The 12,324-nt window shown below is 39.3% G+C and overlaps 1 pseudogene; it reads right to left on the bottom strand.

The window, feature by feature from the left end:
- Window positions 1-2,819: 2,819 nt before the first annotated feature.
- On the bottom strand, window positions 2,820-5,007 carry LOC140516312 (eukaryotic translation initiation factor 4B-like; annotated as a pseudogene).
- Between the last annotated feature and the right edge of the window lie 7,317 nt (window positions 5,008-12,324).

The following is a 12,324-nucleotide window of genomic DNA, read 5'->3' as shown; positions in this document are numbered from 1 at the left end:
GACCAAAATTGTTGGGAAAACTGCATAACAGTGTGGTGGAAACTAGGCATAGACCCATGCCTCACACCTTACACAAGAATAAAGTTCAAATGGGTACACGATCTTGGTATAAGATATATCATGGACAAACTGGAAGAGCAAGGGATAGTGAATTTATCAGATTTATGGAGAAGGGAAGAATTTTTGACTAAAGAAGAGACAAAAAGCATTATGAAGTGCAAGACGGATACTTTTGATTACATTAAACTGAAAAGTTTTTGCACAACCAAACCCAATGCAACCAAAATTCGGAGGGATGTAGTATATTGGGAAAAATTTTTATAGCTAATCTTGGGGATGAAGGCCTTTTTTCCAGAATATATAGAGAACTGAGTCAAATGTACAACAATACAAGTCATTCCCCAATTGATAAATTGTCAAAGTATATGAACAGGCAATTTCAGAGGAAGAAATTAAAGATATCTATAATCATATGAAAAAATGCTCTAATTCACTTTTGATCAGAGAGATGCAAATCAAAACAACTCTGAAGTACCACATCACACCGATTAGATTGGCAAACATGACAGAACAGGAAAATGATAAATGTTGAAGAGGATGTGGGAGAGTAGAAACACTAATTCATTGTTGGTGGAGCTGTGAGCTAATCTAACCATTCTGGAGAGCGGTTTGGAACTATGCCCACAGGGCTACAAAAATGTGCGTACCCTTTGACACAGCAATATTGCTTCTAGAACTGTATTCCCAAGAGATCATAAAAATAGTAAAGGGTCCCATATGTACAAAAATATTTATAGCAGCACTCTTTGTAGTGGCCAAAAACTGGAAATCAAGGGGATGCCCATTAATTGGGGACTGGCAGAATAAATTATGGTGCATGAATGCAATGGAATGCTATTGCATCATATAAACCATAAAACACCCTCAAATAACTATATAAAACACCCTCAAATCCCTTAGCCAAAAGGATAGGTATTTTACATCATAAGACATCTCCAAAGTAGTAAGACTACAGATTACAAATCATTTTCATAGAAGATATCTTTGTACAAATTTTACATGTCTTCAGGTGCTGCAAGCAAATCAGTCCTTGTACCTGGTCTAACAGAGGGAGCAAGAAGGGAAGGGAGAGAATAGCTTCTTGAATACAACTATTTGGAAGGAGAGTAGAAATGAAGAGGGCAAACCCTACCTTATCAACACCTATGGCAAATGGGTTGTAACTGCTTAAGTCTGGATATGCCTTCTAAATGTCCACTTCCTAGCTAATGACCAATCCATGCCAATTACTTGTATTTAGTAATTCATCCAATTTGTCTACCTTTTATTTCCACCTTATAAAGTGATTCAATATACCCACTGCTGCAACCACAGAAATACCAGTTCACCGACTTGGCTGGGCTGGGAATAATCTAAGATTACCTGGAGAAGAATTGTGCAAGTATTAGAGATTGGGATGGCATCCTCCTTTCATAGGTGCTAATAGGGAGAAGAAAATATCTACACTAAGCTGATCCTCACAAAGTTGCACATAAAGTCAAATGCAGTGGTCTTTTGTGTTGCAACAGAAACCAATGCCCTGTTGAGTAGTTCTCTTACAATCATCATTTATTCTCTCGGGAGAATAAAAAGTCACACACTAGTCTAGGCCACAAAATAAATCTGAATATTAGCATGGGATTCCAGTGGAGAGAAGGACAACTCCTACAAACATCAACCATCAAAATGAATGGAGAAAATGGATGGGGAAAGGCTACCAATTTAATAGCCTCTATCAATCCATTCCTTATTCACCTCCTAAGATCACCTCTTTCATTTGCTGGTGCTCACAAGAGATCGAGGAAGCTGGTGCTGGCACAGACCACTGTGAGGAACAAGGAGTGGCAAGAGGGATCAAAAGGGAGCAATGAGAAGCTCTTTTGCTCTAGAATAGCAACTCAGTTTCTCACCTGACAGCTCCCTGGTATCTGAGGCCCCAAAAAATGACGTGTTACATGACATAAACAGAAAATGTTAGTTGGAAGATTGCAGAAAAGAGAGGTGGGTAATAATGGAAGTACATAAGGGTTTAACTGTATTTGTGGCCTGAAATTTCTAACATTCAGGATTACAATAGATTACGGATGAATAAAGAAGTTCCCACACCTATGTTCCAGGAAATAATTGCATATGTTTCTTGGAGAGTCTAACCTTTTACTTTATCTGGTCTAAAAGTACTTACATCACCCTCAGACCCAGATATCCCTTCCCACTGCATGTGATCACCAAGTAGTATGTCTTGTCCTCTCAGCACCAACTCCCAACCACCTCCTTGGGGGGTAAAACTGGACGACATCTCCCTCCGTGACTGGCCCCCAACAGCTTGGAATTAAATGAAAGGGGAGACTGGTAGCCTCCTGGAGACTAAAATAACCTCAGAGACTAGTTATCCTACCTTCAAGGATGGAAGTTTTTATTCAGATAATGTTTCAGAATTCTTATATGCCATAATAAGATAGTAAGAATCAAGCGGGAGAAAACCCACCTCCTTTCTTATATCTGTCCTTATATCAGTTTTCAGAAACCAACTCATTAATATTAACATTTCTGCTGAAAGGAAGACCCTAGACACTATTCATATAGGCAGTTATATGGTGCTGCTAAAACACACCAGAACTTTTCTTTTAAAAAGCTGTACGTATTTCCCTCTCTCTGGCTACACTGGTTGGAAATTCTCCAGTTAGTTTAATATTTTAAAGGCTGCAGCAGCATGCAAAACAATTTCATTGTTTTCTTTTCTTTCCTTAAGAAAAAGAAAGGTCTCCAGGAGATGGTGAGTTTTATTTTGTCTTGTCTGGGTAGAGGTTTGATTTGCTCTTGAATGTTGTAAGTTGGCAAGAGACGGGGAGAAAGCACAAGATGTGGAGGTGTAATTCGTTGTAGTCTTCTCCCTCATTTTCATCTTCACCATCAACAGAAAGAGCTGAGTACTTGCTTGCAGAACTGAATTTAGAGGTCTGATTTTCTTCAGGTTTCTTTGGCTCAGATACAGGTCTTGAATCCTGATCTCTTCTGCCATCTTTCCTATCAGACTCCTTCCAATAATCTTTACTTCCTCCATCCACTGGACCAGGGTTGGAGTTCCGTCTTTGGCCTTTCAGCACACTCACCCCATCTACCTTATTCTCATCTGCTTTCCTTTAAATATTAGCTGGTCCTTCCTGGGGCAGCTAGGTGGTGCAGTGGATAGAACACCAGTGCAGGAGTCAGGAGGACTTGAGTTCAAATCTCACTTCAGACACTTGACACTCACCAGCTGCGTGACCTTGGGCAAGTCACTTAACCCCAATTACCTCATCCTGGGTCATCTCCAGTCATCCTGATGAATATCTGGCCACTGGATTTACATGGCTCTGGAGGAGAAGTGAGCCTGGTGACCTGCACAGCCCTCACTCACTCAAAACAAAGTCAAGTGCAAGTCATGTCATCATTTCTCTGATGGCATGGTCTTCTTCAACAATGGAGGATGAATGCACACACAGCTGGTCCCTCCTCAGACTGCCGAGATGGTACCTTTCCTCCACTACTTGTGGGAGATTGCTGCTCTGAAGAGTCTGAGCTCTGAGATCGGGCAGGAGGGTTGGAGCTTCTTTTCACCCAGGTATTTTCCTTTGGTGGGGGTGTAGGCATCACCTTTAGGGGAAGCTGATCTGGTTTAGAAGGCTTGCAAGTTTGAGACTGAGAATTCTCTTCCTTGTTGAATGTTTCATTTTCTATGGATTTTTCACTCTCTCTCCTTCTTGCGTTTCTGCCAGATGGTGCTATATTCCCAATCTGTGAAGATTCACTTCTTGTCCTTGACTGTTCCTGCATTTCCTCACTTTGCCAACTTGGGTGCTGTCTTTCCAGTTTCGGCTCCTCCAGATGTCGTAGTTTCTCTTGCTCCTGTTGTAGTCCTTCCTCTAATTCTCGTTCCCTAGTAGCTGTATCCACTGGCTTTGTTCCCCCAAAGATGCAGGCAGTTCGGCTAGACTGAAAGGTGCTAGCTGATGAATCTTCGTCCTTGGGTGCACTCCGCGGCTTCAGATTCAGTTTGGGTCTCTGGGGGGGGATCTCTGTCTTCAAGCCTAAAATCATCCCAGCTGCAATCATCTCTTGAGTTCCATGACAGATCAGTACCCACTGCCAAATGTTCTTCTGCCACTGCCTATCCTAGAATCAAAGCCTCTCTCATAGTCTCTGTTGCCTCTGTCATCATATCGATCCAGGCCTCCATATCAGTCCATGTGCCACCGGGGATCATCATAGTGCTGGTCTGAATCATAACGATCATAAAGAATCATAACAATCATCATACTGGTCTCCAAAGCTATCATCACTCCTTCAAGAAGGGTAGTCATCAAAGCTGTCTGTGGCAGGGCGAGACCTCCAGTCTGTGTTGGTCTTGTCAGAATCCCGATTCTGATCCCAATTACAGCCAAAGGAGTGATCTTCTGGGTCTTTATCCTGTGCTTGATCAGCAACGTCCACTCATATTCTTCTGTTGCCTATAGAATCTTCATTTCAGCTCAAAGCGCTGAGCAGTGAGTCCAAGTTCTCAAACTCAGCATAACCAAAACCTTTCTGAATTGCTGGATTCCCGTGGCAAACTTACTGCACTGATATTCAGTCTTCTAAAGAACTCCTTAATGGAATCCTCTGTCACATCATAGGGCAGGTTCCCTGGAAAAACAGTGTAGAGTGGTGACTTGGGAAGATGGCTCCGGTCAATATTGGGTTCCCGAGCAGCCCGTGGAGCAGTGGGCAGAATAGAACAGTCAATTGGGGGCTCCCTGTACATGTCTTCATCATTACTATGCCAAGTGGTGGAAGCATCTCCATCCAGGTCATCAGTTTCATCAGTCCAACTGACTGGTTTGGGTACAAAAGTGCTTCCTCCCTCACTGGTGCGCCACCATCATCAGCAAGGAAGGCCGTCAAGGTCAGGGTCTTCCCCTTCTTATTCTTCTTTTTAGCTGAAGCCGTCATGTTTGGAGAGGGAGAGAGAACTCAAAGACCATATTAACTATTCTTAAAGAGTTTGATATCATTTTTCTATGAATCTGCTAGGTACAGGGATTTTTTTTGGAGGGGGGATTCCTTTAGAGATAGACTTCTTCAGTTTTCTGAGACTGGGTTATTTGAAATCTCTATCAGGTCTTCTGATAGAATCTGTACTTTTTTAAAGGTAATTCTTTATTTCTTTTGTGCTCTTATTTTGGGTCACATATTATTGTATATCAAATGTTCTAATTATTTTTTAAAATTTCTTCTGATTTCAGTGTGATTTCACATTGTTCATTTTATATTTTATAGATTTGATTTTCTGCTCTCTAAAGCAGCTTAGCTAAAGGTTTATCAATTTTGTTAGTCTTTTCGGAACACTACCTCTTAGTTTTACTGATCATTTCTATGAAATTTTGTTTCAAATGTCTATTTCCCCTCTAATTTTTAATATCTCTTCTTTTGAGCTTACTCTATGTTAGTTTCTTCATTCTCCAGTTTTTTTTTTAACGTGTAGTCAGTTTATTACTTTCTCTTTTTCTATTTTGTTAATGTCTGATTACAAAGATATGACTTTTCCCCAGAGGGTTGCGCTAGATTCATCCTCCAGATTTTGATATATTACTTTCTAATTATATTTTCTTCTATATACTTGTTTTTTTGTTTCTGTGATTTGTTCTTTAGCCCATTTATATCTAAGATTTCATTGTTAAATTTTATTTGGTTTGATATCTTTTGATGGTGATCCCTGAACCAGTTTCTGTTCTTCTTATATTATGATGTATAAAAACGAGTTGATCACTTCTGTCTTTTTTACATTTCTTTTCAATATATTTGTGCCCAAGCATATGGCAAATATTTCTAAAATTTTCATGTGCTGCAGAGGAATGTGTTAATTATTTTGCTTTCTCATTTAGAAGATGCTACAAATCATATTTTTTCAAATATATTTTTATTTTGTTTTTAAATTTCTTTTTAAAAATTTTGAGTTCAAAATTCTCTCTTTTTCTAGCCCCTCACCCATTTATTTTAAAAATGAAGCAACAAATAAGTTTTGCAAATGAGGTTATGAAAAATGTATTTTCATGTCAACCATGTTGCAAAATAAAAGCTAAGAAAAATAAAGTAAATGAAAAAATATGCTTCCATATGCACTTAGAATTCACCAGTCCTTTCATTTGATATGAATGACATTTTTCATCATGAATCATTTGGAATTGCCCTGGATTATTACATTGATTATGGTTTCTAAGTCTTTCACAGTTGATTGTCATTATAATTTTGCTGTTACAATATACAATGTTCTCCTGCTTCTGTTTACTTCACTTTGTATCCATTCGTATACATTTTCCCAGGTTTTTCTGAAAACATTCCCCTCATGATTTCTTTCTTCTTCGTTTTTTAATTAATTAATTAATTTGTTTTCAGTTTTCTACAATCACTTCCGTATATCTTTGATTTTTCCCCTCCCTCTCCACTCCTCCCAAGAAGGCATGCAGTCTTATATAGGTTCTCTACATGCATTCTTATTAAATACATTTTCAGCTTAGTCATGTTACATAGAAGAATTAAAATGAAAGGGAGAAACCATGAAAACAAAGCAAAACACAACACAAGATAAAATGGTCTGCTTTTTTCTGTGATCCAATTCCATAGTTCTTTCTCTGGATATGGAAGGCATTTTGCCTCAAGAGTCCATTGGGAATTTTTTAGGTCCTTGCATTGCTGTGAAGGGCTAAGTATATCCAGAAAAATTCCTCCCACACTGCGGTTGTTGCTGTGTACGAAGTTCTCCTGGTTCTGCTCCTTTCACTTTGCATCAGTTCATATAGGTCTTTCCAAGCCTCTCTGATATCTTCCTATAGCACAATAGTATTTCACTATATTTAAATACCACAACTTGTTCAGTCATTCCCCAATTGATGAGTATCCACTTGATTTCCAGTTCTTGACCACCACAAGGAGAGCTGCTATAAATATTTTTGTACATGTGGGACCCTTTCCTATTTTTATGATCTCTTTAGGATACGGTCCTAAAAGCAGTATTGCTGGCTCAAAGAATATGCATATTTTTGTTCTTGATTTTTAATTACTAAAGATTAAATATGCAATAAGAAGAGAAAAAATATTATACATTTAAATTGAAATTAAATACAAAATAAAAACGGGAAAAAGCATGTCATGTGCACAGCAGAACATGAGAGGATTAAAAATATATAGCAATCAATTTCCATTTTAAGAAAGCCTAATTAATATATACTTCACTTTTTGTTGAAAGCTTTCCATCTTTTCTTAGTTTCATTGTACATTTTCTTTTGTTCTTTGCCGTGCAGCTTTTAATTTGTTCTTTTCCCCCTTACCGTCCCCACTTCAGAAAGCTATAATTAAGCACAGATATATTTTTATATAGTTATGCATATACACATATATAAATATATGCATGTGTATACACACACACACACAAATATTTTTCCTAACAAATTCTACTTCTTATCTGTGTTTTTATGTTTGTGTGTAATTCTTATTTCCTATATCTCCTAACTCCTATACTTCACTGCTACCCTCTACCTGGCCCTCCCATTGCTTAATTCAAACCCTCCCTACAAAGGATCTCTCCTTTATTCTCCCATTCCCATTAATCTAAACACACTTCTATATGCCCTCCTTTTAACCTATTCCTTCACATTCCTCTCTAGAGATTTCTTCCTTATCCTCTTCCCCCTCCCTATCCCCTTATCATTTTATTTCTTTCTGAATTTAGGAGACTTTTATATTCTTCTAGATATATACGTATTGTTACCTCTTGAACCCATTCCTGATGAAAGTAGATTTCCAGGACTAATAGCCTTCCTTCCCCATCTAATTCCTCTGTGTTAGCTGTTCCTCCTGCACTTCATTTATACAAAAGAGTTATTCTTTTCAGCGGTTCCTAAACAGTTTTACTTTTTAAAGTGATATCACACTCAGTTCTAACCCAATCTTTCTTAAGAACTATCCAATAAATAATAACAACCTTAGGCATACACATTCTATTTGATATACATGAAAGATAAACAATCTGTCCTTATTAAGTACTGTCGACCTGAAAGTTCAGATGAAAAAGGCAAACAGACTGAATGTACACTGTTTATTCCACTAAAGCTAGCAGTTACGTGGCCATGGAGACAGAGAAGAAAATCTCTTACTGATTGTTATAGGAATGACCAGGCTTAAATATGTTTTAGGACAGCCCAAGGGTGTCTGTGTCCCTCAGATTTATGGTCTCTAAATGTTTAACTCTACCATAACAAAGAAATTTCTGAATTGGATAGGTTGTTAGTACAAGAAGATAACAAAATTGACAGTTTCAATTGATATTACAACTCAGGATACCTGTGTTTTCTTTTTCTTTTCTTCTTTTTTTTTAATATTTATTTATTTAACTTTTAACATTCATTTTCACAAAATTTTGGGTTCCAAATTTTCTCCCCTTTTGTCCCCTCCCCCCACCACGAAACACCGAGCATTCTAATTGCCCCTATTACCAATCTGCTCTTTCTTCTCTCATCCCTCTCTGCCCTTGTCACCATCTTCTCTTTTGTCCTGTAGGGCGAAATAACTTTCTATACCCCTTTACCTGTATTTCTTATTTCCTAGCGGCAAGAAGAGTACTCGACAGTTGTTCCTAAAACTTTGAGTTCCAACTTCTCTTCCTCTCTCCCTCCCCACCCCTTTGCTTTGGAAGGCAAGCAATTCAATATAGGCCATATCTGTGTAGTTTTGCAAATGACTTCCATATTAGTCGTGTTGAATAAGACGAACTATATTTCCCACCATCCTATCCTGTCCCCCATTACTTCTATTCTCTTTTTTGATCCTGTTCCTCTCCTTGAGTGTTGACCTCAAATTGCTCCCTCCTCCCCATGCCCTCCGTTCCATCATGCCCCCCACCCTGCTTATCCCCTTATCCCCCATTTTCCTGTATTGTAAGATAGGTTTTCATACCAAAATGAGTGTGCATTTTATTTCTTCCTTTAGTAGAATGTGATGAGGGTAAACTTCATGTTTTTCTCTCACCTGCCCTCTTTTTCCCTCCACTAAAAAGTCTTTTCCTTGCCTCTTTTATGAGAGATAATTTGTCCCATTCCATTTCTCCCTTTTTCCTCCCAATATATTTCTCTCTCACTGCTGGATTTCATTTTTTTAAAAATATGATCCTATCCTCTTCAATGCACTCTGTGCACTCTGTTTCTATGTGTGTGCATGTGTGCGTGTGCATGTGTGTGTGTGTGTGTGTGTGTGTGTAATCCCACCCAGTACCCAGATACTGAAAAGTTTCAAGAGTTACAAATATTTTCTTTCCATGTAGGAATGTAAACACTTCAACTTTAGTAAGTCCCTTATGACTTCTCTTTGCTGTTCACCTTTTCATGCTTCTCTTCGTTCTTGTGTTTGAATGTAGAATTTTCTTTTCAGCTCTGGTCTTTTCATCAAGAATGCCTGAAAGTCCTCTATTTCATTGAAAGATCAATTTTTCCCCTGAAGTATTATACTCAGTTTTGCTGGGTAAGTGATTCTTGGTTTTAGTCTTAGTTCCTTTGACTTCTGGAATATCCTATTCCATGCCCTTGGATCTCTTAATGTAGAAGCTGCTAGATCTTGTGTTATCCTGACTGTATTTCCACAATACTTGAATTGTTTCTTTCTAGCTGCTTGCAATATTTTCTCCTTGACCAGGGAACTCTGGAATTTGGCCACAATGTTCCTAGGAGTTTCTCTTTTTGGATCTCTTTCAGGTGGTGTTCTGTGGATTCCTTGAATATTTATTTTGCCCTCTGGTTCTAGAATCTCAGGGCAGTTTTCCTTGATAATTTCATGAAAGATGATGTCTAGGCTCTTTTTTTGACCATGGCTTTCAGGTAGGCCCATAATTTTTAAATTGTCTTTCCTGGATCTATTTTCCAGGTCAGTTGTTTTTCCAGTGAGATATTTCACATTATCTTCCATTTTTTCATTCTTTTGGTTTTATTTTGTGATTTCTTGGTTTCTCATAAAGTCATTGTCCTCTATCTGTTCCATTCTAATTTTGAAAGAACTATTTTCTTCAGTGAGTTTTTGAACCTCCTTTTCCATTTGGCTAATTCTGCTTTTGAAAGCATTCTTCTCCTCATTGGCTTTTTGAACCTCTTTTGCCAATTGAGTTAGGCTAGTTTTCAAGGTGTTAATTTCTTCAACATTTTTTTGGGTCTCCTTTAGCAGGGAGCTGATCTGCTTTTCATGCTTTTCTTTCATCTCTCTCATTTCTCTTCCCAGCTTTTCCTCCACCTCTCTAACTTGATTTTCAAAATCCTTTTTGAGCTCTTCCATGGCCTGAGCCCATTGAGTGGGCTGGGATACAGAAGCCTTGACTTCTGTGTCTTTCCCTAATGGTAAGCATTGTTCTTCCTCATCAGAAAGGAAGGGAGGAAATGCCTGTTCACCAAGAAAGTAACCTTCTATAGTCTTATTTCTTTTCCCTTTTCTGGGCATTTTCCCAGCCAGTGACTTGACTTCTGAATATTCTCTTCACACCCACTTGGCCTCCAGAGCCTCCCAGCCAGCTCTTGGGATCTGAGATTCAAATGCTGCTTCCCAGCCTCAGGGCTTTCAGCAGGGGCAGGGCTGCTATTCAGTGTGAGATTAAGCTCAGGTGCTCAGGTTGGGGCAGGGCCACCTCTCGGGCTCACTTCACTCACGGGGTTTATGCAGAGACCTTCAACAATGGATCCAGGTTCCTGCCTGCTTGGGGAACCACTATCTGCTCCTGCCCCCACTGCTGCCTCCTGAGGGGGCCTGAGTTATGGGAGCACCCCACTCCCCTCTCGACAAAGCCTAGAAGACCCTCTCACCAACCTTTGGGGCCTGTGGGTGAAAGGACCCGCGCGGCTGCTGGAGATTCTGTCCCTGAAGCCCGCTCTCATCTACTCCTCTCGGTGCCATGGCCAAGGCAGGGCTGGGCTCGGCTCCCGGTCCAGGGTGCAACGGACCTTTCACATCAGGTCTCTCTGGAACAGAAGTCTCGTCTGCTCTGTTGTTCTGTGGCTTCTGCTGCTCCAGAGTTTGTTGCTCCAGAATCTTTTTTACAGATATTTTATGGCCTGTGGGTTTGGAGCTAGCATATGCGTGTCTTTCTACTCCGCCATCTTGGCTCTGCCCCTCTGTGTTTTCTTTATCATTAAGATGCCGCAACATAGTATGTGTCCACAAGATATTAAGGTACAAAAAAAAGTCCCATTATTCAAGACGGTTTCTCGGGTGAAGGATCTCATGAAGTATCCTAAGTCAGCCCCATCTAGCCTTGTTGACATAAGAAGAGGCATTCTCTGAGTTTACTTCAGAGAACAAAGAGACAATTAGGTGCAAGTTCTTCTTCTGATTCATTAATTCAAGATCTAGCCTTTATTAAAGTCCAAAAAAGTTATTAAATGTCATTATTTCCTCCTTTTGGTCAAAGGCAAGCTGAAGGCCTCACCTGTAGACCAAGAAACGTAGGAAAAAAACTCTAAACAGCCAGACCTGGGTGTACAAGGGACTCAGATAGGGAGGGACCTGTTCTTCATGCAAGTCTGGTCTGGACTCCTGGGAAAACTGTGTACATCTGATGTTGACTTTTTCAGGCCCTTAAGAAAGTGGAAGGCAAAGTCTCCTATGGGCTCAGATGTCCACTCAGGAGGAGGGGCAATTGATGTGACAGATGGATCCAAAAATCTGTACAGAAAGACCTGACAGGGGCTCCCAGAAAATATATGGTTTGATAATTGAGAGGAAACAGTACAAAATAGTTAACACTGCTAAAGGCACATAGAAATAGTTCAGTTTCCCAGTCAAGGAGGGCTAGGTTCCAACAGTACAATGAATGACTCAGATTTCTAACCACACAGGGCTATGTTCAAACAACGCAGTAAAGTTTTTATCACAATTCACAAAATTGCATTTTTACATTGTCAGGTAGAGATTAAAGCTAGATGGTTCACAATAGAATAGTTTTGAGAAGGAGGATTTGCATGTCACCAAGACAAACCAGAAAACTTGAACATAAACCATACAAGTAAATTCAATCACTATTTCCAGTCTTAACTAACATCAAGTTCCTGATATCCCAGTTATCTACTCTTAATCACTTTTTGAATCCTGGATGTCTCATATAGTCATTTGATGCTAAATAACCTTTCTTTGACAATAGGTTTTATTCTTGGGACAGTTAAAAAAGTGAGTTCTGTTTCTCTGGTTCAGATCTGGAAATTTCCCAGATAATTATGAAAATATCCATTTTTTTGAAACTCC

This window comes from Notamacropus eugenii, chromosome X, assembly GCF_028372415.1.
Source record: "Notamacropus eugenii isolate mMacEug1 chromosome X, mMacEug1.pri_v2, whole genome shotgun sequence".
NCBI classification, from domain to species: Eukaryota; Metazoa; Chordata; class Mammalia; order Diprotodontia; family Macropodidae; genus Notamacropus; species Notamacropus eugenii.
This window is presented reverse-complemented; position numbering and strand designations above follow the sequence as displayed.